Genomic DNA, 27,613 nt, shown 5'->3' with positions numbered 1-27,613 from the left:
ACCGGATCCTGCTTTGATCCTTCGTGAACACACCTTCCGCTTGTTTTCAGCTCGCTCCCCTGGCCCTTGTCCTTATTTCCTTGCTCTTTCAGTGGTTCTGGGGTTGGGAAAGAGGTTGCCACTTGAATGCTGGGTCACCTAGAGGCTGATGATGCTGAAACCCCCTCCCTAGCACTGTTTTGTTTTGTTTTCTACGTTCTACAGTGTATAGACTCAAAGAACACGAGGGCATGTCTTTGCAGCCAGCTTGAGGAGGAGAGCACTCTGACCCCCACCCCCTCTGGATTCCTAGGGACATGAGTCACACGCATGCTGCTTTGCAGAGTCACCCTGGATTCCAGCCCCAGGCCTGCATTCAGGCCCCACCATATTCCAGGGAAAGGCACACTGATCAAGCTGTAAGGACGTGCTCATTGGCTGAGGTCCTAATGTTGCACTGGGCTAGGAAGCATGAGCTCAGATGAAAACCAACAAAACAGAAATGAAGCCTGAGGATTTTCTGGGCTCCTCCGAGGTTCCAAGACGCGTGTTCTTTGACGACACCATGCTTCTTCCTTCCCCAGGCACCATCCAAGTCTGACCAGAGCCCTCTGTTCGTAGAGTCCAGGGCACAGGCCACAGTTTTTGGACTCCCTGAACACCCCACCCTGGGGTCGATCAATTTGGGGAACAATTTGCATATGTTTGCACCTGTCCTTGTAACGGTTGATGGCCTCTTCAGACAAGGAGAACCATAGGTGCCTGCAGTCCTCTGGCCCATCATTCTAAAAGGTGAATCAGGAGGTAGAAAGACTTCAGACTCGTCAGTGAATCAATTGAGGATGAGGGGTCATTGCTCATAGCAGGCATAGGGTTGCTTTCAGTTGGAATTTACTCAAAGGCAACCGGTATTTCTTTTAAAAATTAATTCTAAAAAAGTCCCAGGAAACAAAAACGGAGGCTTTCAAGGGAGGAGAGAAAGGGAAGACCAGGCGAGTGGAGAAGCACAAAGCTGCATGGACAGCGTGATAGCTACATAATTTCAGGTCTACTTGATAAGTAAGTGCAGGCGTGGAGTCTAGCTTATCAATCAGGTGACACCCTGATGATGCCTCCTTGTGGGCATGGCCTTCTCATGAGGATTCTGAGACCTTCCTCTCTTTTATGAGCCATACTGTCTCTCTGCTTCACTTCTCTGTTGTTGAGACACTTGGAGAGCAGGGAGAGCTCTGTGGAGACCCGAACCAGTGCTGAGATGCTTCCCCTGTCATTGGATCCACAAAACTTTCCACCCATCAGGCTATGATCTTCCTGCATTCGGCATCATCATGAATGTGAGTCTGAAGGAGAATGTATGGACTAGTATCAGACAGGTGGGCTAATATCAGGCTTACGGACTTGATCTGGACTGGGCTAGGATGTTTTCTCAATATACAATTGCTCTTTGATATATAGCTCTCTGACAAACATATGAGTGTCTCTGAATTTATTTCTCTAGTCAGCCCTATCTAACACAACAGGAAAACCCAGGAAAGCCTTCCTGTACAAGAGGCCACCATGTGGATGACAAGCACGGGTAATAGGTCTGCAAGCATGGTGGGTGTAGCTCCCTAGATCTAAAAGTCTCTGATGCTAAGTCTGGATGTCCATAGCTAATGTAAAAATACAGATTATATTTTGCAGTGTAAGGATCCCATATATTTAGATACAGTACATAATTGTTTGTGTTAAAATTACATGGAAAGAAGGTCAACAATGCTCATTCAAGAGCTTTCTTGAATATGAGATTCAAGCTGTTTGACCCTCTGCGCCCCTGCGCTTTGTGGACCTGCCAGGGAGACATGGTCATGGGTCTTTCAGGATTCAGTGAGACCTGGAAAGGACCCCTGACGAAGTGACGAGTAAAGATGACTCTTCTTTGTGGCCTTTGAATAAGACCAGTTGAAATACCTAACCAGCACCCAGAGACACCCTAATCATCTTCACCAGGGATTTCTCATCCCTAACAATGCTGTTCTAAGCATTGAACACATCGGCCCCACCTATACCTAAGAAACAGCAACGCGAACAAAATGAAAACATTCCCTGCTGCCTATTACCGTGTTAGACAAAGAGACTGCTAAAGAGAACTCCATAGCCAGAGGATTCTTTGACAGAAATCAATTCACTTTGCTTAAGGGTTATGTTATTGTATAGAACATGTATTCAGTAACCCCCCAATCGGTCATTAAATCTGTGAAACTGGGCTTATTTGTTGGCGCACTCAACCAACATTGATTGTGTGCCTCAGGTGGACCAGGCGCTTTTGGGAGTGCTGGGGTTGTAGTGGCAGATGAGCCAGCCCCTGCCCTCGTACTATGCAGACTCTAGTGTACACACTGGAGTGTGTCTCCCCTCTGGCTAGCTCGTTGTCTCGCTGGATAAGTCTAGATCAACTTAGACAAAAGAACAAGTAAATTTGTGCACATTCATGCAGCAATGAGTTCTGTGAGCACAGATAAAGTAGGGGGCGGGGGCGGAGAAAATACCCCTGGGGTGCAGTGGGTTAAGCATGGGCTGCTAACAGCAAGGTTGGCAGTTCAGACTCACCAGCTGTTCCTTGAGAGACAGGTGAGGCAAAGATTTACAGAGCTTTGGAAATGCTGTGTAGGATCTCTGAGTCAGTTGGTTTGGTTTCTTTGGATGGTTGGTTTGGTATGAGTCAGAATAAATTCCATGGCCATGGTTGGGTAGAAAAATAGCAAAACAGTTCATAATAAAAAGTAACCAAAAGAACCAACGCATGGACTGAAGAATTAAGGAAAAAGTAAAAATCCTTTAAGGCAGGGGACACAAAGAAACACTAAAGTCAAGCATGAGGCTACAGCCATTTAAAAAATTGATTTTTGCCATCTGGTTCTCGAAGGGTTACAATCTGGGTAGAAGGTTAAGGTTTTCAAAAGTTTGCTTAAACAGAAGAAAGACTTTAAAAGGTGATTCGGAGAGAGGAAATGACTCAATGTGCTTTAAGGCACGGAGATAAAAGAAGTACTATGAAGAAATCAATGTGTGTGTGTTTTTATAAGAGTCTGAATAATACAGCTCATGACACAATATTTCTTAAGAGGTTTTCAGTTCAAATGTTAAAATGTAAAATTCCAGTTTGTATTAATAAGTACCTTGTTAGGAATCAAGGTGCACTTAAGCAGTTCCACAAAGACTCTGACACCAATTGTTCTGTCTGAAATTTGGGGGGAGTATAAATTAAACCCTAGTAATCAGTGATTGAAGGAAGGAGCAGTGTTGAAGCGGTGTAAGTAATCGGCTGCTCACTGAAGGTCAGCGTTTGAACCCATCACGCACTCCTCGGGAGAAAGACGAGGCTGTCTGTCCCAGCAAGATTTACAGCCTCGGATAGCTCTGTCCTGGCCTCTGGGGTCGCTGTGAATCTACCGAATGGCCATGGCCGTGGAAGTCGGGACGAATCATGGGAACCTTTTTAGAAGTACTCACTGATATTAGTTACTTTAAAACGTAGTCGTTTGGCTAATTTTAGCCTAAAAGTTATGCTCAAAAAAACTTCTTAAATGTAGTGAGATACGTGCTGTGAATATTATTATTGAAAAATGAGGGACTTGGCCCGGCCACAAAAATGATAAGATGTTAGAAAACCACCCTTTTATTTAGAAGGATATGTATGGGTTTTAATCTGCGGCTAATTTCATAAGCAACAATGTTATTTTTATACTTTATTTTAAACTTACTTTAAATCACAGTATTTCATTTTTAATTTCAAAATACATACAGTGCCCAAAATGAGCCAGCCTATTTGAAGACTTAAAGCAGTTGTCTTCTGTTTTAAATTTTCAAGGTTAAAAAACAAAAAACAAACCCAAGAATGCTTGATAGTCTCCATTTCTCTGAGCATTATAAAACTGCTCCTAAACACACATTCATCATAAACAGCCTGGAAATAGTCTTTCAGTTGATAGCAGTCCCATGTTTTCTCACATTATCTAAAGATTAGAATTGGAACAAATTTAAGCATACTTTTATAGTTAAGCATGTGCCAGAAAAATTCCCCCTGCTACCAGGTCCTGCACTACCTGGAAGCAATGACCTTGCAAACAGTTTTCAAAAACAAGTGTAGTCTCATTTCCCGCCCTGTTGGCCAAAGAGCAAATACCAATGTCGTGTTTAATCCTCTGGTTTCGCTAGTTATGAAAAGTATAAATTACTTTTAGGTCACTGCCGTTTGTAGCCAATTCACTCCCATGCCGATGCTTTCAAGCCTAAGTATTAGTAGGAGCAGCGATGAAAACAGACGGCTTTGGAGCAGAGCGCTGAAAATAGGCTTTGCTGCATGTTGCACAAGTAAAGGCTTCACTGACGTGTAAAGCGCTTTTGTGGGCCAAAGCAGAGTGTGGGTTGACTTAACATTGATTGTTCATTCATTACCTTATTTCGCATCTACCATTCTCTTAACTTCCCAAACAATCATTTGATATGAGACGTGAATAGAGCCAGCGCTCCAATGTGGTACAGTGTGGTGATTGTTACACATGGCTGCTTAGCGAGAGGGGCAGACAGTAAATCACTGTTAGCGAGCGCCAGCTTGCTGCTGGAGCCAGGCCTCGGAGATGCTCCCGCATTGGTCCCAGTGGGTTCAAATGGCAGTTTGAGCTCCTTCCATGGGTCTGTTAGATTTATATTTATGTTCCCACTGCAGCTTATTTTCAAGAGCTTGCTTTGTAATTGTGGTATTTTGCTCATCAGTTACATCTGTAAATCCTTTTCTTTCCTCACTCAAAAAGCAAATTAGACCCTATACACTGGACATTTTGTGTGGGAGAAAACCTAGGTATTATTCACTTTTTAGAAATGGGCACTCAAAGGGTAGCATAAATTGCTAGTGGTTTTGCTTTCCTATTTTCCTATCTTTTCCACGCTGCACTGTTGTGAGGGAATGCATTGCTTTTACAAACCCCCCTCTCATTTATGTCTCAAGCCCTTACTCTGTGTTTGGTTCTAGAAATGTAAGAGGAACAAAAGTGTGGTCCCGGGACTTGAGGCGTGACTGGTCTAACAATCACACTGAAAATTATTTCATTCTGGTGGTGATATAAGTCTCTTGAAGTAAAATTTCAGGCCCTTTGACAACACATGATAAGAAGATACGGCTACCAGGGAGGGGGCATTTCAGCCGAAAATGGCCAAGAGGGGAAAGGAGCAGAGCAGGGCTCCCAGGCAGAAGCCCGTGGACAGACCTGGAGTGAGCAAGGACCAGGGAAGTGAACGTCAGAGGAAGGAAGTGATAGGAACATGCAGAGATGAGACCAGAGAGGTCAGCAAGAACCAAATTCTGCACAACCTTGAAGGCCTGCTGAAGGTTTGGGGAGGCAGGTGGAACACTTCTGGAGTGTTTTGAGCAAAAGAGTGACATGATCAAATTTCCTCTGAAAGATTCATTTGGCTAGAATTCAGAGAATAATTCAGGGACATGAGTATACAGGACATTATTTATGTTAACGTTGAGGGGGAAGAACCAGAAGTGTGGCACATGGCTCCAAATTCATATAGGAGGTGCTTCAACAATTAAAGGGTAACATCATTTTTCCAGGAACTTTTTGAAGCCCCCCTTGCATAGTTCTGGTGCTAGTTGGCCTCAAGTTGGCCCTCCTTGCAGTGAGTGACCCCCATGCACAATGGAGCAAGATGCTCCCGGGTCCCATTCTATGCCTATGACAAGGGTTCAACCATTGAGATCCACAGGGGTTTGTTGGCTGGTTTTAGGCAAGAACTGGACTGCCAGGTCCTTTCCCTGGTCATATCTAAAACATGTTCAGTATCGCAGCAACACAACCACCTCCACACAGAGCATCCGCTGGGAATCAAATCCAGGTGTTTCACAAGGAAAGTGAGCTACCATACATTACTGATACAAGTAACAGGACCTCGAAATGCACTGTCCAGAGGCACAGAAAATGTATGCCCGTGTTATCTACAGAGGCATGGGGGCAGGGTGGTGGTGGTGGTGGTGGTCAATAATGGACAAACTGTTAATTACAAGAAAGCGAACCGTTAGCCACCAAGTTTTATTTCTTAAAACAGTGATCTCAAAACAAACAAACGTGCCCACTCCTAGTGGCCCCATAGGACAGGGCAGAATTGTCTCTGTATGTTTCCAAGACTGTAACCCTTCCTGGGCGTGGACTCTTATTACATTATGAGGAGCCATCGAGTCGGTTTCGATCTGCAGCAACCCTGTGCACAAGAGAACGAAACGCGGCACGGCCCTGTACCAGCCTCGCAACGGTTCCTGTGCCTGAGCCCGTTGGTGCAGCCACTGTGTCCACACAGCTTGTTAAGGGATGGCCTCTTTTTCCATGCCCAAACCTGTTGTCCTTCTCTAGGGACTGGTCTCGCCTGGCAGTCTGTCACCCACCTCAAAAGAAGATGGAAAGCACTCACAGAATCCCTGTACCAAACAGAACCAGTCGACGACAGCCCACCATTTCAAGAGGTGGCATGTAAGCCAGACCCAAAGGAGCTGAAGGAGGATGTTCAAGCTGCACTGCAAGCACTCGGCAAGAAAGAGGCTCCCAGAGCTGCTAGATACCCATAGAAGGGGTTCAGAACACTGACGAAGACTAGTCTAAATAGCCGCATAAACAAACAAGGCAAAGTATCCACATTCGTTCGTTCTGGGTGGTAAGACTGGATGTTGGTTATATTATTTTTTTGAAAGTGTCCGCATATTTCGTTTACTCAAAAGAAGAGCAAAGCTGAAAAAGAAAGAGCGGAGTGGCAGAAGCCATGGTGGTGTGCTGTGGAAGCCAAGAGCAGAGGAAAGCGCCATGCTCACTGCTGCTGAGAGCCCGGGTAGAAAGAAGGCCAAAATGCCCTCTAGATTTACCAACAGGGAGGGCACCGAATGGGTAATGTCTTATCAGTGGAGTCAAGGACTCTGGTGGATTCTGGCTTTGAGGGAAAGGGGGGCGGGGGTGCAAGCACGAAAGGAGCTCGGCTGCCTGTCGTCATCGTGGTTATTAGATGCCATCACGCCACTTGCAGCTCATAAAGACCTGCGTGCAGGAGCACGGAACGCGGCCCCACCCTGTGCCTTCTTCACAGTAGTTCTTATGTTTGAGTCCATTCTTGCAACCACTTTGTCCAACCGGTTAGTCGAGGGATATTTCCTTTTTTGCTGCCCCCCTCTCCTTACTCAGCAAGATGACCTTTTGCAGTGAACAGAAAATGGTCTCTCCTGTTGACATGTCCAAAGTACAAGAGATGAAGTCTCACCATCTTAGCTTCTAAGGAGCATCTGATTGTCCTTCCAAGACAGATTCGTTTGTCCTCTTGGCAATCTTTGGTATTTCCAGGGCTCTTTGTCAGTACCATAATTCATAATTGAGTCTTCCCTGTTCGGTGCCCAACTTTCACATACAGAAGAGGTCATTGAAAATACCGTGCCTTGGATCAGGGCCACCTTAGTCCTCAAAGTAACCTGGGTGATACAAATGATTAAACTAGTAATTACTAACCAAAAGCTTGGCAGTTCAAGTCTACCCGCAGACACTTCAGAAGAAAGTGCTGGTGATCTAATTCTGGCAGGTCAAAGCCAGCAAAGTCCCCAAGGCACACAGCTCTACTCTGACACACATGGGATTGCCAAGACGCTATGTCGCTTTGTTCTTAAAGAGTTAGAAGTCCCCAAAGAAGGCTTGCTTCTAAGATAAGAAACTAAGACTTGCTTACACACTCATAGGATGATGCAAACAAGCAAGGAGCCATGAGCGACCATCGTGAGAATGAGTGAAGAAGCGAATTGGAGACCCCATGTAGAGGGACTCTCATTGATGGATGGCCTCCATCACAAGAGGTGAGACTTAGAAGCAAACACTCCTCTGGATTCTGTTTTCTCAGGAAGCATACTCAAGGTAGGCATAACGTGAGGTCTAGATTGGCTGCAGCAGAGGGAAGACGATGGCGAGGCAGTGTGCAGGCTCTACGAAACCTGCTCTCTCAGAATGTGCGGCTTGAAAGTTTGTTTTTTTTTCTGTCAAGCTTCTGGTGCCCAGAGGCTGATGTTTATATAATTCAGAACTGGCTTTGGGTCAGATGGGTACACCCAAAAGATAGAGCATCCAGAGAATTGAAGGTGTTTACAAGATAAGAGACTGTTATTATGAAGCAATGAAAAATAAGGGATTGCAAGAATGCAGGAGAGGGTGGATGGAGAGACACTGGTGGGCCACAGACTGCGGTGTTTTTGATGAAATAAAAAATCAAGTGCAAAGTAGTTATGTGAGCAAGCAAGCTGGAATGGGAGGGAGTTGTGGCTGGAGCATGGGCTGTCGCAATTAGTGACTTAGAAGGTGGAGCCTACACTGGGCTGACTAGTGTCAACTACTCATCCCTGTGAAGTTATGTCCACTCAGAACCTCAGATTGTGACGTGATTTGGAAACAGACTTTGCAGATATGATTAGTAAAATGAGGTTATAACGTATCAGACTGGGTCCTAAATTCAATGACTGGTTCCTCACAAGACAAAGGAAAGAGAGCTTTAGACACAGTGACAAATAGCACCTGACCTGATGCCGCCACACCAAGGCGAATCACTGGGGGAGTGCAGCGGAACAGCAGGGGAATTGAGTGGCAGGGTCCCCAGGGAGTGCTGAGGGTGGGCTTTGGGGCCAGGGCGTGGTGCCCCAACAGACTGGACTGGGGGGCGCTCCTGAGGGCAATTCCCACACTGTGTCTCTGGTGCTGTCCCCTGTATTGCCCTCAGTCACTGAGGGGCATCATGTCTCATAGTGGGGCCAGCCATGTTGTTCTCTCTGTGGACTGGCTGCTCTACTCAGGAACGTCATCCTCACGGCCTGGTGGGCCAGGCTGTGCTCCACTCTCTCCTCCTGCCCCTTCATCTGCTTCCATGTGCTCCGATCAGGGTGAGTAATTGGGGGGAGTAGAGGGAAAAGTGTCCTTGAGAAAGAGAGGAGCATGAGAAGCCTAAGGGCTAATGGATGGGGCTTTCCCTGGTAATACTGTGAATGGTGATGGAAGATGGGACTGATGGGAAGAAAGTGAGTCCACAATCAAGTCTGTGAAGGATGAAGTTGAAGTGAGTTCCTTATGTGGGTAGCACAGATTCATTTGTGTGGCACAATCACAAAAGGGGAAGGGATGGTTCCACGGCAGCATGAGAGGCAAGAAAGTCACTCTCCTTACTCCTCACCACTGCGATAAGGGACAGGAGGGAGAATGGACAGTCCGCACTGAAGAAAGCAGTGTTCTAGGACAAATCAACCTCCCCTCTCTCTGCCTTCACCTTCCTGCTAACTGACCTGGATTGCTGCTAGCGCTACCGTCCTTGGGCCACACGACTTTGCACCCACCCATCTGTGATCTTCCTGCATTCTCCAGCATTGCCTGTGGCTGCATAAGTCTGAAGAGGGCCTTATGGACTAGATTCAGACTTACGGACCTGAATTGCATGGAGCTGGGATTCTCTCTCATTTGTTTCTCTAGTCAGCCAGCCTAACACACCAAGATTTAGCCTGCCTGTGATTCTCACCCCTGGTTGCACATTATAATTAACTGCAGAGCTTAAAAAAGAATACCCCTGGCTAGGTCCCACCCCAGTCCAGGAGTTCAGCATCTCTGGGGCGCTGATTTGTGTGATTTTAAAGCTCCCCAGGTGGTTCTAATGTGCAAAGAACTCTGAAATCCCTGATGCAGAGAAAAGCACATGTTGGCAATGCATTGTGCAGAGGGCTCCCCAGATAACCTAAAGGATGGCAGAGGAAACCCACCAGATTCTCCACGGGGGAAAGATGTTGACAGTCTGCTTCCTTGGAAAGTTACTGCTTTGGATACCCTATGGGAAGGTTTACTGTTTCATAGGGTTGTTTTGGGAGAGAGGAGCCCTGCTAGTGTAGCGGTTAAGTATTGGGCTGCGCTCCAGAGGTTGGCAGTTTGAAACCACTAGCTATTCCTTCCGAGAAAGGCCAAGCTTTAGACTCCTGTGGCGTTACCATTGGCGTGGATTTTGGGTTAGGATTTCAGGCAAGCAGAGGGAGGGAACACTGCAGAAGGAGGGAGGGAACACTGCAGAAGGAATCAAGGATGCATGTAGGTTTCCTGTTTTATAAATAGCAATGGCCTGGATGCACACACTGTATTTCTTTCCCTCGGGTCCCTTAGCATCCCCCATGAACTCACACCCACAAAGAGCTGAGCGGCAAGAATCACAGTCCCTTCTGTGGTCTCTCCCTCTTCTCTCAAGTTCACCTCTCCTCTTTGTCTTAAAGCAGTAATTCTGATCAAACAGCTACATATGGCCTTGAAACATATCTGGCATGTGTTCACCTTTGTGTTTCAGTTTTACCTTCCTCCACACTTTTTCCAAGTGATTTATGAAAAGTGGGTGATGTTACTTAATAAGCCTTTATTGCTGGGGAGCTATTACGGGTAGTTCCCTGCTCTGACTTAACTGCTGGAACGCAACAGGCCTCTTCTTTCCTGTAAGCCTCAATCTGACCCCTGTAAACTATGGTGTCGGGATTGATATGGACAAGGGCAATCACAATGCTGGTCAACCTACAAAGCAGATTGCGCCAGACCCAAGACACTCAATTTATACCTATTATCTCACTGAATGCCCACAAACAGTGGGTAGAGGGTGTAGTAAAACTCTCATTTGACAAGTGAGCCCTGGTAGTGTAGTTGGGTTGTGCACTGGGTCCCTAAGTTCAAGGTTATCAGTCTGAAACCATAAGCTATTCCACGGGAGAAAGAGGAGGCGCTTTAATTTTGTAAAAATGTAGTCGTAGAAATCCACAGGGACAGTTCTATTCTGCTCTTTAGGTTCACTGTGGGTCAGAATCGACCCAACGGCAGTGATTTTTAAATTGTATTTTATTATGCTGCGGCTCAAAGGCGCATAGGTGGCACAAAGGGGTTGGGATCAACCACGAATCTAAAGGTTTCAAACCCAGCCAGTGGTAGCAGAGAAGAAAGCTACTCCTGAAGAAAGGATCGCTTCTACTTGGGAACACAGCATTGCCATGAGTTACAATACACTTGACAGCAACAGGTTTGCACTGGCGCTCCCCAGAGATCAGTGACTCGCCTCAAGTCACCAGCTAGTAAGTCATAACCACAGCTGGCCTCCAGAGACCAATTTCTTAATCACACCACTCCATGCCACTTGACTACAAAAATGTGTACGTTTCTTTCTAGTTTTAACACTGATTCTTTAGCTCCCATTGGCTTATTCTCCCTGAAGGGACAAAGGGAATTGCTAACTTCAAGTGCTTTAGTGGGGCAGTGGTTTTATGGAAAGGTAAGGGGTGCGCCCGGGAGCCAGTGGGAGGCACACAGAAGTGGAAATGACATCATGAGGTTGCACCAAGGGGCCTCCCCACAGGTGCTCCCCAGAGGGCTTTAGGAGCTACACAATGGCTGGCTTTTCTTTACCTCCTGGAGCATCTCTCTCCCCCTTGGCAGGTGGAAATGTCATCTTACAGGGTCAGGATGCAGGCTGCCTAATTGGACAGTGAGACTTCAGGCCCTCGTAATGCCAGGAAAATTCTGGGTGGCATTTCCTCACCGTGCAAAGTAAACGCGAATTCTTTACCTCTTGTAGCTATCATTTTAAATTAGGTAAATTTAATCGCTCACTTCCCTGCTCATCGTTCCTGCAAATTAAATAGACCAGTGTTAATATTGAAAATAATGTTCCCTTAAAAAAATATATCCTGGAACGACGTGGGGAATTTCCAATATATCCATAAAGCAAACAAGACAGCTTAATTGTTTGTTTCTCCAAGGGAAGGAACTAAACCCGGAATTAATTTGGTTCAGCCTGTGAAACAATTCGTTTGCTCTGCCTAATTCTGCCAATTAAACAACTTTTCCCAGACACAATTAGCATGTAAATCAGCAGTGGAGTGCGAAGGGGACCTCAGCAAGCAGGGCTAGTTGGAGTTGCGGGAAGCAAAACGCAGGAAGCTCTCGGGCCCTGCCAGGGGGCCACGGAGGAGCTCGGGATCCGGGTTTCACCGGCCCTACTGTCACCAGCCCCAGTCGGAGTGCTGTAACTAGCACAGGCTGGGATGGAGCCGTCGTGTCACGCCCGCACTCTTCCTCGCGAGCCCGCAGGAATGGTGTGTGGGGGCGGTGGGGAGGGCAGCTCAGTGCTGGCCCGCACTCTGCGGCAGGGAGCGGGCAAACACAAACGCACCTCCCTGAAATCCCTGTGCGCACCGGGAGCCAGCGCCTAGTAGCGGTGGGGGCTGCGCGCGCATCTCGGACCGCGCCCCCTGGTCCCCCGGTCCCCGAGCGGCGTTGGCCCAGGAAAGGTGGGCAGAGCGGCCCCTGCTGGCAGCTCTGCGGAACACTGGGAGCACCACCGCCCCCATCCCCACCCCCACGGCCCTTTCCATTCCCCCACCTTCTCCCCGGTGACCGGGGCGGGGTGGAGAGGGTTATCGCGTGTGCGTTTATTCTTCGTGAGCTTTCTTGATTTGTTTATCTGAGTTTATCATGGATTCCCAGCAGGAACAGCTTAAAAGGGAATGTGGAATTATTAGTGGCTCAATCCCCGTAAGTGCACTACTTGTTTCTGCAGCATTTGCTTAAGGGCTGTCGACCTACGTAGGACTGAGGTCCCGATTTCTCACCCCGATTGCTTTTCTCGCCCAAGCCCCTGAGCAGTGAATGCAGTCCGGTGGCCAGTTTGGCACCCGACGTCACTTTCTTTAAAAGCTGCCGCGAGCACCCGCTCCGTTGGCGCAGTCCCCCAGGGTGGCCGCCGCCGCTGTTTCCTGGGCGCAGCTGGGGCGCGCCGCGGTCGGAGAGGGGCCTGGCGCGGCCTGACGAGCTGGCACACGCCTGTCCCTACCGGGCTGCTGGGCGATTCAAAGTTCGTGTGGCGCAAGAAGGCTGCGCCTGCCATTCTTCGTGGGCTCCCAACAATAGCGCCCTGGAAGTCGTTGGGATTTTCTGATACCCTGAGCCGCCTGGTTCTCACGGAAAGTGGCTTCGTCCCATTCCCTAAGTTTATGTATTTCAAAGGGCAGTACACACACTTCCTTCGTTTTAAAACAGCCCGTCCTTATTGTTGTTGCTAATAGCACCATTCTCCGTTAGGTAGTTGATTTGCTTACTTAACGTGCTGTGTTAGCGAGTGCCTGTGCGTCAGTACTCGCCGGGTTCCTGTCTTCCGAGGGTATTTTTAATCTCCCCGGCTTCTGTCCAGTTCATCAAGATACATAAAGCGTCCATCACGATGGAATCCAGCTTCTGATACAGTAATCAGAATTAGAAAGACTGCGTTCACTTACCCTCATCCTTTAAAACTTTTCCATTTAAGAAAATCGATGAACAAATCCCTTCTTGTAATTCCCTCCTGCACTACGTCTATTTTTATTTATTTCTCTGATCTGGCAGGACTCAGCAATGCTGTACGGGGTTTTCTTTTTCTTTTTTTCTCCCTTGCTGGGGCAGAAGCTGGGGTGCAGGAAACCAGAGCTGGGCTCCAGGCCCGGCCGCCCCCGCCACGACCTCCGCTGATGGAGCCACAGACCCCGGAATCTCGGTGGAAGGAAGCTACGTGGCCAGTCGGCACAGGGCTCCACCTGCACCCGCTGCGATTGTCGCTCTCTCGGCTTCGCTCGCTCGCTCGCTCGCTCGAGCGCAAACACACACTCACGCGCGCGCACACACATACACACACACACTCACGCGCGCACGCGCGCGCGCACACACACGAGCAGAGTCCGTTCTGTGCAATCCAGTCCGGGACTTGGCTCCGCCCGGGAGCGGCGTCCCCTCCGGTGGCTGAAGAGTAGTGAGCCGCTCGGGGTGGAGGCAGCAGCCAACTCTGCTCCCCGCGCGCACTCGCCTGTCCAGGCGCTCGGGACGCAGCAGCCGCGCTTCTCTGCAGGACCGACTTCCCGCGATGCCCGCTTAGGAGCGTGGGGCAGCGGCCAGCATCGCCACACCCGTGGCACCGCGCTCCCCTCCCAGAGCGCGGCCAGAGCCGTGCACTCCAGCCCCAGCCCCCACCCTGCCCCCCGCCCCGAAATGACTTGTTAATCAGCGACACCACCGAAGGGACTCGCCGGAGTGGAATCCAAGTGGCACTGGGATTTGGAGAAGAGTTCTTGAACATCTACTCCTTTCTTGGGTTTGGTTTATTTGTTTGTTGTTTGCTTTGGGGTTTTTTGGTCTTTTTGGTTTTGCGGCTTCTTCCCTCCTGCACCGCCTGTCATTGGAGATGAACACAGCTCATTTGCATCCCAGAAAGTAGTCGCCGAGACTGTTGCCCCAAAAGAGACAAGCACACATGTAGGAATGACAAAGGCTTGCAAAGGAGAGCGAGCAGCTTGCGACCGGGCGAGAACCCCTCAATAATGGATTACTAAATGGGAGACACGCCGCACCAGTTGGTTCCAAGCCCCGGCCGCCTCCCCGTCGATGCACCGAAAAGGTACGTCCGGGTGCCCCGCGCGCCCCACCTCCGGGGCGGTTGGGCCCCAGTCTGGGAGTCCTGAGGCTGGGCGGCGGAGCACGCTTTGGGCTTTGTGGAGCCTGCGTTTTATTTTCTTCTGCCTTGGTGTCTCCTGTGCGTCGGGTGCCCTGGGGGAGCTGCGGGGTACCCTGCCCGCGACTCTCCGCCCTGCGCCCCAGAGACCGCTGGGCTCCGCGTCGCCAGCTTCCCTGCTTGCGCAGCGCACATGCCGGGCGCCACCCCGGCCCGCGACAGCACGGGATCGCTGCCCCACCAGGGCGTGTGTGCGTGGTCTGTGGGTTCGGGGACGCGTCCTCACGCTCCGGCCAGCTGGGAACCCAGCAGTCCCGAGAGGGTGGGGTGCTTGGAAGCTCCTTGCGATGTAGAGGGCTGGGCCAGGGGATCTTCCCTCCAGGACTTAAAAATGGGTCCGGCAGAACCCCCCTGCCATCCCCCAGCGCCAGATTTAGGTCCCAGGGCTGGGAGAAAGGATTGGGCTCCGACTGTGGCGCCGCAGAGAGAGTCCTTTGTTGTCCGTGCGGGGTCTGGGCTGGGCTGTGGGGAGTGAGGGAAACTTGTAATGGCCCTGGCACCCGCGCGCGCGCCCAGCCTCTGGGTGACATCCCGGCTCCCGAGGTCGCTGGAACCCGAGACCACCGGCTTTGTTAGCTCCAGTGAGTGTCAAGGAGAGGCCCCCTCGGTGTCTCCACGCCGGGTCCCTTTCCCCTGGGCAGCCCCCTCCCGAGGGGCGAGGCCAGCGGCCCGAGGCCACCCGGGCTGCCTAAACTCAAGTACCGAGCTCGCTTCGCCGGGGCGAGCACCCGCGGCGCCCTCCTCCCAACCGTGCCAGGTTCCTCTTTAGAAAGGAGGTGTCCCAAGAGGGGGAAGGGTGGGGAGACTGGCAAGAAATGACTGGAAGTTGCTACCCAGACAAGGGCTCTGACGCGACTTCTGTTTCGGCGCCCGGACTCCTCGCGGCGTCCTAGAGCGCTGGCTCTGGGATCTCGGGGCGGAATCTACTCTGCGAGACCTTCGGGACTGGGAAGTGCCTGCCATCGGGGTGCTTGGTGCCATTCCCAGCCCCCGAGTGGGACCTGGTGCAAAGCGCGGTCGTAAAGCTGCCTGCTTTCTTCCGCGGCCGGGCGGCGCAGTGGGCAGGCTGGGAGCGGTCCCGGATTTGACTGGTGCCAGGAAAGGAAACAGGACTCCGCTGTCATTCCGCTCCCTCGCCGCCCCTGCGCCCCGCTTTCTGGCGTGGGGTCGCCGGCCTCGGCGCTTCTGGAAAGTTTCTCTGAAAGCCTGGGCAGGGTGGGGGCGACAGGCTAGACGGGATTGGGGCTCCGCACGTGCAGCCTGCGGGGAAACCCGAGCCGGAGCAAGGCGGCGGGCCGCCCTGGAGGAGGCAGCCAGCTGCCCGGCTGGACGAATGGCGGGTGGCGTGCCCCCGAGGCCGCCGGTTGGCTTCGAGGTGGAGGTCGTGGCGCCGCGCTAGCTTGAGCGGTCTGCCGACCCCACCAGCGGAGCGAGTGGGGGTAGGGCGTGCAGAGGCAGGGGGTCGGCGCAGCCACTTTGGATAGCGGCTGGTGCACCGAGCCTGTGGACCCAGGTCAAAGCTCTGCCTGGCAGGTAACCAGATCCAAGTGCGGCATCCTAGCCTTCTGCCCGCTGCTCCCAATTTCCCAGCCGGTGGATGCCTGGGAGGAGCCAAGAGGAGCCGGTTAAGACGGTCTGGATTGGGGAGGGGACGGAGGGACCAGAGACCGGCGACTCCGTCTTCGCAGCCAGGGCAAGCCACCAACACTGGCCTCGGCCGCCCGCCAGGGGCCTTGAACCTCGCTGGGCACTCTGGAAAAGGGTGGCTTCTTTAGGGGTGCTGTGACCAGATTAGCCAGCTCCCTGCTTATCCTGTATAGGAACGGAGTTGCTACTCAATGGGATCCACGGGCAAATTAAAAATACAAGCGAGGGCACGCGCGCGCACGCGCGCTCTCGCGCACTCATACGCACAACTTTGCCACAAAAAGGAAGAGCCATTTAACCCAGTTTTCAGTGTTCAGCCAGAGGATCCCAGAAAAGCTGTTGAACTCCCACTCCCGCATCCCGCCCCCCTCGCCCTTCCTTTCCCCCAGAGCTGAAGGTCGAGTGCCTGGGGCTTCCTTTTCATCTGAATAATTACCGGTCTTCCCTTCCCTGATACACACACATCTTGTGCATCAAGCTCAAGGCCACCCTGCTAGCAAGGGAAGAGTGGTGTTTCCAGCCACAAGGATCCTTTATGTAGATACTGGCAACCCCCCTCACCCCCACCCTAAGATGCTTGTGCCCAATTCTGAATGAAAATAACCTGAGTGTTTTTACACCACATCCAAAAAGGCTATTAGAGGTCACGACGGCAAACATTTTTAAAAAGTATCCAGTTAAGTTTGCATGGAGCAGTTTTATGATTTACAGTATGCTTTGATTAAACTACTCCCGGCCCCAAAGTTAATTATTAACCTAACCTTAAATACAGTGGCAGAACCTTGTCTCCACCTATTAGCCTAAACTATCTGTTAAAAAATAATTGCGCTGCTGTTTGAATTTAGTTTACCTGTGCTTGTTTACATGGTCATTTTATTTGGATCTTGAGTAACCCTTCACTCCCTGCTATTATTTTGGTTTTAGGACATTTTTGAATGAGACATTTATTATCCCACCCGAAATCAGAAAACAATTGAACCTCACAATTAAAAATTTGCTTCTGTATTTATTACTAGTCTTTTTTTAACTTGATGGAAAGAAGCTCTTTCCTTCATGTTTCACGTTCTGTTTCTACAATGATTGTGGGATGTATTTTGAAGGTCGCACCTTTGACAGGTAGGCCATCTTCTCTATGATGCATATCATCCACACACATGTTAAGCACAAACCCAGAATCATATCTCAGAAACCATCTGCAGACGATCCCAAAGTTTAAATAGGTTGAAAGTTCATCAGAACCAGTAAAAACCATTCCCTAAACGCGGAATGAAAGAAATGACTAGTCACACATGGTTCAAATTGCTGCACTAAGACAGGACCTGTCTATTTTCCTGTAGAAAAAAGCCTATGCCTTTAAGTAAGTGGTTATTGTAAAGTGGCAGTAAGTGCATCTCTACACACACACACACACACACACACACACACCAAGCCTTTCAAAGGCTAGTGAATGCTTCCCGCATCACTAAACACCATCATTTGCGTTTTGAGTGGGCGACGTGGTTGCCTTAGTCAATGAGTGTGTTGAATGAGAAGGATAGATAGAATGTTATCTTCATTGAATAAAAATAAGAACTTGTATTAAATTAAACAAAAAGCACCCAAAGTAAAAACCTGGCTTAAACACACACAAGAGTGCTCATGCTTTAAAGGTAAATGGTTAATTCCGAGCTTCCATATGAAATGAAAGAAAAAATATTGTTTTTAACAAGGAGGCACGTCAGATACTTTACTCTGTGTACACAGTACTTCAGCTCTTTTCAGAGAGGATAAGAGAGTGAAGATGGGAGAAGTTGTTGTGGGTTTTTTTTAAGAGCTAGATTGCCAAGAGCTAATATATTCTCCCATCCTATTTGTTTGCAGGAAGGCATCACAGAACAAGCCAAACTAATTGCAAATGTTTTAATTAGGCATCTGCCATTTGCTGCAGTGTAAAGCCTAAGAGAGCCTGCATCTATCTCTGTACTGTGTCCCTCACCCACCCTCCCACACACCTCTCCTTCAAGTGTAGGTTATTTACTGCCTTGCCCTGAGAGTGGCCTTCCTTAGTGTGCAAAGGGGCTTCAAGAAGCTCATGGGAAAATGCGATTGTCTTGAAATTCCATTTTTCCAGAAACATTGTGGAACTTCCCTCATATCTAGCTAGGAACTGTGTGTTATGGTGGCCACAGTTGCAGGGATGATTAGGGGAAGGTGAGGCCAAGAAACACGGTCCCTCCACACCAGCGCTCCCCCCACCCCCACTCTTCTGCAGCATGCTGTGGAACCTAGTCACCTCTTGAGATATTTCTATTCCAGAGTGAAGGCTTTTGTCATTTGCCTTAAAAAAAAAACCTGCAAGAGCAACTGAGCTATTCTCTGTTGGCAACCACATGGCTGCCTCTTGGGGATATGGTAAGGTAGGGAAGGGAGGGAGGCATTTAATCCCTTTGAAATGGGCAAATAAGATGTCATACCACACAAACCTCAAGGGGAGAAGAGAGTTCAAGTCTGTATCTTCAGCATGGGGCTGTGCTAGTGTAGTATCCACAGGGGTAGCTTGCTTGGTAGAATGGATGAGTTTCTGAAAGCCCATTTTTAATTTTATACTTATAATTGCACTCGTGAAGAGTCTAGGTAAGTCCTCTTGAACCCACTTGACACCTCAAAACCCATTTCTGGATCTCTCTCCCCTAGGTCTGCTCTTCTCCTAATGCTTGCTTTGTAAAGGGGCATCTACATCTGTAGAGTTGCTGGGGCCTAAACCTTTCATGTCACCCTCAATGCTTCTTCCGCAGATCCGCATCCATTGCAGTTGTGAGGCCTCTCTTATGTTGGCCTTTATGCCTCCCTTCCGCAGGCAGACTTCCTTATGCTGGCCAAGCCAGTGAGCGCTCTTGCTGGGCTACTGGGCTGCTCTCCAACTAGGCTCCCAGCTTCTGCTCCCGGCCCCCTACAGTTGTTTCCCAACACTACAGCCAAAGGATTTCTTTTTTTAAAACTAAGAAGAGATAAGTTCTGTCCAGATGCTTTCTTTATCTTATGCCTCATAAAATGCTGGTCCTTACTATGTGCCCCACATAATCACTACCCAGGCCCCCATCCCTCTGACCCCACACCACCTCTGCGTTATTCAAATGTGCCTCCCTGTGCACCTTCCCAGGGTTTTGTGCTTGCTCTTTAAGCTGGTTCAGGGTTTGGAATTATTTTCTCCCCCAGATGACTACTGGATTTGGCCCGATTTCTCACAGGTTGCTGGTCAAATGTCATTATTTCAATCATCTCTTATGATCATCCTGTGTATTCCACCTGTTTTCCCTGTATTCTCATCCCCTTTGACCTGCCTCATTTTTTCATCAGCACTTATCACATTCTGACATGCCCATATATTTTCCTTGCTTATTTCTGACTTCTCCTTAAACAAATCACCATGCGGATTGACACTTTTTTCTTTTTTTAAAAAAAATTCTCCACTGTATTTCCACCAGGACAGTGCGTGGCACATCATGGCCCCTTCAGGGGGATTTGTTGGATGAATGAAGATGAATCTTTTTACAAACTACTATCTTTCCTTGCGTGTTTCTGTTGAACGAGGTACTTCTCTGAGTGAGGTATATGGCCAGTCAGGTTCATTGGTGGTCTGTTTCCTGTATCATTAGTGGAGCACACGCAGGGTTGTTTTCTTAATCCTAGTGATGGATTTGAGGGGCTTCATTCCCACACTCCTACCTAGTCCCCTTCTGTGGCTGGGAACACACATCGTGCAAGACCTGAGCAAAGATGGAGGAAGGTACAATCAACTTGCCCACAAAACCGAAGACAGCCAGCAAGTATTTTATGGGGATTGGGCTTTCGAACTTCACCTCATTGGTTCTGAAGTTTCATACACTCCTCGTGTTTTTGGGGGGTTTGATAGTGTAGTCATTTAAAAAGAAATTCAATTTTCCACCAGGAAGTATGTGGAGCCAGAAGATGTGTGTTTCAGACTCGGCTGTCTTGGACAAGCCACCTCACCTCTCTCCAGGTTCATCACTGTGAGCACAACTGTGAATCCTACCACCTAGTCTCGAATAATAGGAAGTTATAGATGTGAAGAAGGTATTTGATAAAATGAAAACAAAAATACACTGGGTGTATTAAACGTTTTGATGCCAACTCCCTCTTCTACATCCCAGTCCTTCTGGGTGTACCAAAGGCGCTACCTCCAGGTTTTCTAGATTTCTAGCAACTCTTCCAGGTTTCTAGCAAGTAAGGTCCTGCTCTCTCTATGTAGCTTTGGGGCACAGAGCAAAGTAATATCTTCCGATTCAGGGAAAAGGCACAGTCCACAAAGAACACAGTAAGTAAATCTATTTGTTGGAATGCTAACCCTATCCAGGAAAAGAAGACTTTCAACATGACCGCATAAGTGACATTCTGTCAGGCATTAAAAAAAAAAGTTAGAAGAAAAAAGGTAAGACCATTGTTTTCCCAGAGTTTTAAGTTCTGAGACAGTTACTTTCCATATAAACATGTAGAAGAAAGCTCATGTCAGGATTATAGGCAAGAACTTTGACCATTGCTGTCTCAAGGGCAGGTTTGGGCGCTTTTGGCGAGCAAGGTTTTTGAATGTGGAAGGGTTGGCTGAGCGAATGCACTGGGTAACCTTGCAGGCAAGGCCAGGGTCACATTTTGGGGGCAGACACACTGAGATTTATATCCTCCCTGCTTTTTGTCACTTGAAATATTGCAACTTTGAGCCAGCTATGTAATTTCCGCCTCAGATGAAAATGGGAGACAGAGCAGATTAAATGGGGTAGACTATGTAACATGCATAGCGCAATGCCTGGCACTCAACAAGTACTCACGGCATATGTGCCATTGTTTCTATCCACCAGACAGTGGTCAGGGAAGGGCCCTGGGAACAGATTTCCAGAGGTGGACAGGGCTGTTGTGGGGAGAGGACAAGAGGAAATGGCTGCACAGCTGTGACCCAAAGAGATGATGCAGAGGAAACAGTCTTTGGACTGGAGAGGAACCTTCGCACTCGGAAGTGGGCATGGTGTCACTGTAAGCTGGGAAGCGTGTGAACGAGGCATTCACATGGGAAGGGGTGTGATGATCCTTTTCCTAACTTTGAAGGTGGCAATATTTCACTCAAAGCGTTGCAGAGGGAGATGGGAGAAAGGGATACAAACGAAACAGTAGCAAGCGGCACAGAGCCTTATACATGAAAGAGAAGTTTGTTTTTTAAAATGAACATCTGTCACTTATCAACATTCTAAAACTGAATTGCATGGTCTACGTAACCACTGGAGCATCTGAGAACAGCCCAGGAAGACTGCTCCAGGATCCGTGGAATGGACCTCAAGGGCCACAGGTGTGGCAGGACAAAAGCCTGGCTGCTCAGCAGACATTGCTAGGAGACTGTGGCCAGGACTTCAGTGAGGAATCCCCCCTACTTCCTGCTGGGTCACTCTTCCCTGGTCAAGGTTGACAGCAAGTTGAGGGGGGAGGGGAAGCGGGTAAAGGTGCACACAGATACAAAGTGCAGGTTGGGAGCACAGGTAGTTGGTTGATTCTAGTAGGAGAGAACATTTAATACGTCGCTCACAGAATCCAAAATCTGATGGAAATCATAGCCATGCAAATTCCTATCAGTGATCAAAATCTGGCTTCGCAGAGGCACAGGCAGAGGAGAAACACATTGATAGTATCACCACTCTTGCTGCAGCTGTGTCTTCTAAGAGCCCCTCCTTAGTTTTAAAGTACAATCATGTTCATACTGGGCGGGGGTGGGGGTGGGGGGATGGGAGGGGGGCGTTTCTTATTAACGTCTCTATGTGCGGAGGGACTAGAAGGAGAGTGGAATAAATCAGTGAACATGGGCCAGTAAAGGTCTTGGAGCTGCCAGCTGGGATGGAAGATGGCTGCTTTGAAAGTGTTGTTAGTAATAGATATTGCCACACACAGCATTCAGACCTGAGGCTTTCATTTAATGGGATGAGGCGCTTTTTGGTGGTTTCCAACCAACCTATCATTGCCATCTGTAAAAAATTTATTTCAAGGAATCCAGGCCAATTTTAAAATTTAAGAAAAGACTTTCAAATTGACGCTTGTGCACAGTGATTTCCCTCTCTGCTAGGCCGGCTGCCCTCCCACATCTTGCAGACCAGCATTTGGGTGTAACTCGATTTGAGTCATTTGAATAGGACAGACTGGGTTTAAGCACAGTGAAAACATGCCATTGTAAATTAAACATTCTAGCGGAGGGGGCAAAATAAGGACTATGTTACTTATGGTTTTAATGCTAGGTGGGCGTTCAGAGAGAGATTTCCATTCCCTATCCCAGATTCTTCTTTACAGGAGGGTATTCAGTCTTTTCATTAATATTGCAGCGCCCACCCCTCCCCCAGGCTCCTCCTCTGCTCGAGTGAGGAAACTGAGAGAATACTGATTGAGCTAGTGAATGGAAACATGCCTTCCCTGAAAATGAAATGCTTTCTGAAAAATCACACGCTGTACATACTTGCAAACGGTCCCTCAAACCGTCCCACACCTGTCCCTCCTCTTTGGTGCCTCGGAAGGCCACCCGGGAGCTCATTCATATATTTCAGTGTTTGCATGCATGTGTTCTCAGGCCGCACACTCAGGTGGCACATCGTGAAGTCCTGTCACGGTCGTAAAGCCTCTCAGTTGCTAAGAACGCTCTTGTCCCTGCATCAGGGAGAGACAAACAGAAACCAAATTGTTTACAACCTCCTAAACGCCGGCGTGTAGCAGCAGGGCAGGTGGGTTGTTTTTTATAAGAAGAACACTTGCTAATGGTTTTCAAGATGGATTCTCAGCTAATTCTTCCCACATTCATGAATGATGGCCCTAGCTAGACACTGTCGCTGGCATCTTCATCTATTAATCATGGAGGCTGCTTTCTTATTCGGTTGCCATAGTTTCAGTGCCTCAGCTAGTGTTGGGGTGCCTTGGGAGAGGTTTGAGATAGACTGGGGCTTGCAAGCCTCGCAGTTATGTTGGCAGTGGTGGTACCTTGAAAGGACAGAGCACCGCTTCTCCGATAATTCAGTGCTGGATTAAAAGAGGCAACTTCTGAGAGTGTCTCGCCGGACCTTGTTATGTGCACATCCAGCTGATATTTACGCCAGGATTTGCCTCTTGCTCAGGCTTACTGGCAAGGAAATTACAGCCCAGGGGCCGATGTCACTTTCTTTCATCTTTCGACAGGAAAGTGCACTCACTTTTCATTAAGGCCCTCGCCCAGAGTGTCGGCAAATGAGGGAGGGCATCCTTGACTTTGCGCAGAATTCAGCTCCCCAGTTTGTTTTTGGCCCTGCTGATTCCTCCATAAACAATTTCAATTTCAGCCTTTATTTTGTCAGGTTTGACCCACCTGACTGAGATGGTAGGGACCATGTGACCGATTTTTTTCAACAAAAGTCTGGCGTTTAGAGCCAGGGTCAACTGCTTTGGCAGTTCTTCAGTATAGGAACTTTTCCCTCCCTTTAATCATTTTAGTATTTTGCCCTTTTTTTTTTAAAGGCTTGTGGCTTCAGGGTTGAGTAGAAAAAAGCTTGCCATCTGCGTATATGTCTTGTGTGACCCAGTCAGGAAAAGGTTGGGGTGTGTCAAGTACAGTGAGGAGGGGACACACACACACACACACACACACACACACACACACTGATTCTGTGCATCGTGTGATGTAGAACACAGCTTTCTTTTGTTAGGTAAATCTGGCCTTCAGTGACAGACGCTGGTATACTTCTTAATGATTTAGTCCCATTTCTCAAGTGGACTTTCAAGGACTCCTACCAGTCTCTGCCAAGGAATTTGATTCCTTTGCAGATTAAACCATAAAATGAAATAAACCCTCACCCTTCAAGCAGGGAGTGCCGAGAGTCCGGCATGCTGGACAGTGAATGGAAACCCAGGCAGATTCTGAAGAAGAAAACCTTGAATTCCTTACAAGGGAACTGATCTAAAAATTAGTCCCTTTTTTTTCTTAACTAGAAAATGCCCAGTTTTTATTTCAGGGTGAGCTTCAAAAGCAGCCGTTTTCAATTTCCCAAAATCTATTCTGCCAAAATTTCCAAGTAAGATCAACAAGCATTTTTAATGCACGTGCCTATTATATTGGTACCTCCCTTACCCAACCACACTAAATGATTGATTTTAGAGGCCAATGATTTGAAGTAAATTAAAAGGATAACATGGCTTTAATTGCTACTGGCTTCACCAGGCTTCTGGGTACCAGAATTCCTTGTGGAGAAACACTTTTCAAAGTGTAACAGCAGTTTTTGATCCTGTGGTTGGGCTTACCCATAGGCTGCAATTATCCCCCTCCCCCTCCTCCAAGCCCTTCTCCACCTCTCCCTCCAATAGCTCCATGGAGTAAAGAAAACATGTATTTGTAAGTTCAGTATTACAGCCGTCTGATTTATTTGACAGCACAATCAAATAAGTCCTGGTCATTTTACAGTGTGCCTATAATGTTTTTAAAATTTTATTATTAAAAGAAAAGGTATGGAGAGGGAGGGGGGAACAGCAGGGATAATATTTCAAACCCAAAGCTCTTTTGTTGAAAAAAGAGTGTGTGAATGTAGCCGCTCTCCTTTCAAATAACGAACACTCTTGGATGTCCCATTAGACCCAGCGCTACACAGGATGCCCTAAGAAAAGTAAGCGGTGCTTTTGTGTGGAAGTCAGGCCGGCTCGATGCGGACTTTAATTAACCCCCATGGATGATTTCCGATTACAGATCCTCTGTTGTGCCCTGAGGCACCGGTGTATTGCAGGCTACGTTTTGGTGGCGTGTTTTCGAGCAGCACTGTCATGAATGTGCTTCCATCGTCTTGGCATGCAAACCAGATTAGGTTCTAATGTTCTTTAATGACATGCAATTTTGTATCATTTTCATTTGGGCACAACTGAAATTTATAAGCAATTTGGGGAGGGGGGGGTGCTTTCTCTCTCGAGGTTGGTAAGTGCCGTGGAGTTCAAATGGAGCCCGTTGGTGTCAGAAGAGAACTATGCCAACGCGTTTTGTAAGCTGTGATCTCCACTGGAGCAGGTCGCCAGCTCTTTCTGCCCGGCGTTCCTGTCCGGGAGCAGCCTGGCACTTAACCAGTGAGACAAGAGCGCGCCTTAGAGAAGGCTTGTTTCAGTTTAAAGATATTTATGCACTCACTGTTAGCTGGAATCCCGAAGGGTGGATGGGACTCTGAGGGTTCCAAGTTCTTTCAAGTGAAAGTGTACTAGTTTCCTAGGGCCGCTGTAACAAAGCACCACAAACTGAGTGGCTGATAAGAACAGACAGTTACTGCCTCACAATTCTAAGGGCTAATAGAGTGAATTTAGGGCGTTCGTAGAGCCACCTTCTCTCCGAAGGTTCTGTCACCGCCTTGAGTCCGTTCTGACTCAGAGAGACCAGATCAGACAGAGCCCCTGTGCGTCCTGAGATGGTAAATACTTCCAGGAGTGAAAAGCCCCCTCACTCACTTGGCGCCAGCTGGTCATTTCACACTGCTGACGCTGTGGTCAGTGGTCCTGCTTGTAAGCACTATGCCACCAGGACTCTGAAGACTCTGAGGGAAGATTTTCTTTGGACTCTCCTGGCTTCTGGTAGCCCAGGGGTTGTGTCATTACATGGACATCTTCCCAGTGTCTGTCTTCTCTTTCATAGGACACTCAGATGATGCGCTCAAGACCCATCCTTCTTTGGTGTCACTGATGCGATCTCATTATGTCTACCATATTTCCAAACAAGGTGACGTTCACAGATACCAGAAGTTAGGACTTCAAGGACACAATTTAATCCATCACAGTTAAATATATGCAGGGCCTGGTGGACCAAATGGTACTTCCTCTGTCCCAGAATGTCCTTTACCAAGTGTGCTGGAGAGAATTAGACTTTACTTTTGGTTAAAACTACTTTTTTCTTGGGTCATGAGTTTCAGAACAGCTATCAAGAAGTCGAATTATAATGTCAATGCACAATTTATATCCAACTTTTAACTAGAAGGACTCATAAAAATTAGATATAATACATTAATGACAATTTATGACTTAAATTTCTGTGTGAACAATCATTTTGTAGCTTATGTGAAACCCTAATAGCATATAACCCATCTAGCTTAGCATAATTTGTGCTTTTACATTTTAAATGCTTAAGCTTTTACAATTACACTTACCAATCGGTAAGCATCTTAATGAGAAATTACCTGAATTAAATTAGTGTAATATTTGCTGTAATGTATTCTAGGATAGTGATTGTCTAAAATAAATTTCTACAATGGCTACCCCACCGCACGCAATATGGTTTCACTTTTCAGGCCGGCTCTGGGTGGAAGCGGCATTGAGTGCGTGTCTAGGAGATCGTACTCATGTCAGAAGTGCAGAGCAGTTCAGTTTGCAGCCACGAGCCAAGGTAACAAACATCTCTTGGTTCCTTGTTTCTTCTTTTTTTCAAAAAGGGATGTTCATAGTATGGGGAAAAGCTCTATTAAATAACCAGTTTTTATCTGCAAGGTGTTTCCTCTCCTTTGTGATGAGTGGGAAGTTCAACATGTTGAATATGCTGATTAATTAATTCTCCTGGGATCCCACAGAGGGTGGCGCTTCCATTTTCATCTCTTGCCCCGTCCAGAACACAAGACGTGTGAGCACTGCCAGAACACATCCGTTCCCAAGAAGCAAAAGGACAACGCCATTGCCTTTGCTATTGGAAAACAGCCGCATGCAGTCCCCCTGCAGAAGGTGCGCAAGGGAAGACTTTGAAATGGTGTAACTTGACATTATCAGGTTGCTATTGAAATGCAAATTCGACTGAGCATCATTTGAAAGGGTTTTAGGTACAGGATGAGGACAGTGCCTTTTCCTGTGAGATGTCAGCCATACCTCATCTTAAGTTACTAGATTAAACGTACTTGCGGTCTTTTGTTTTTCCTGATTACCTTCAATTAAACAACACGTCTTCCAGACATGGCACCTTGTCTCATGGAGAGAAGCATTGGACCTCCAGTGGCGAGGTGTTTGGACAGGGCTTGTCCAGCGAAGGGGAGAGCCCGGTGGCAGGGCTGGTTAGGTGCTGGGCTAGCAACCCCCAGGTCAGCAGTTGGAATCCACCACTCACTCCCTGGGAGAACGATGGGCTTTCTACTCCTGGAAAGAAAAGAGCTACCATCTCAGAAACTCACAGGGGAAGTTCTGCCCTGTCCTGTAGGGTCACTCCAAGTCCCCGCGGGTTTGATGGCAGTGAGGCTTAGAGTCCACCTAAGAAAGAGGAGCCCAGCTTACTCATGAAGATCCATATCAACAAGACATAATGGTGTTATTACTAATAACAAAGACCATCCGTTTATAGAGTGCTTCTATTTTTCAAGGTACATTTATAAACATTGCCTCATTTAATCTCATTAACACC

General features: G+C 48.2%; 1 protein-coding gene and 1 pseudogene across 1 annotated transcript in view; both read left to right on the top strand.

Moving 5' to 3' along the window:
* The window catches only part of LOC142440082 (homeobox protein NANOG-like), a 33,911-nt pseudogene extending 20,936 nt beyond the window's left edge, over positions 1 to 12,975 (top strand).
* An 892-nt stretch (positions 12,976 to 13,867) lies between these two features.
* The window catches only part of SEMA6A (semaphorin 6A), a 151,928-nt gene continuing 138,182 nt past the window's right edge, over positions 13,868 to 27,613 (top strand). Inside the window, exon 1 of the mRNA XM_075541419.1 lies at positions 13,868 to 14,460. The gene's annotated coding sequence lies outside the window, so the exon portion shown is untranslated. The remainder of the gene's footprint in view (positions 14,461 to 27,613) is intronic.

The sequence above is a fragment of the Tenrec ecaudatus genome, chromosome 2 (assembly GCF_050624435.1).
Source record: "Tenrec ecaudatus isolate mTenEca1 chromosome 2, mTenEca1.hap1, whole genome shotgun sequence".
Lineage (NCBI taxonomy): Eukaryota > Metazoa > Chordata > Mammalia > Afrosoricida > Tenrecidae > Tenrec > Tenrec ecaudatus.
The sequence above is the reverse complement of the archived record's forward strand: the minus strand, read 5'-3'. Positions and strand labels throughout refer to the sequence as shown.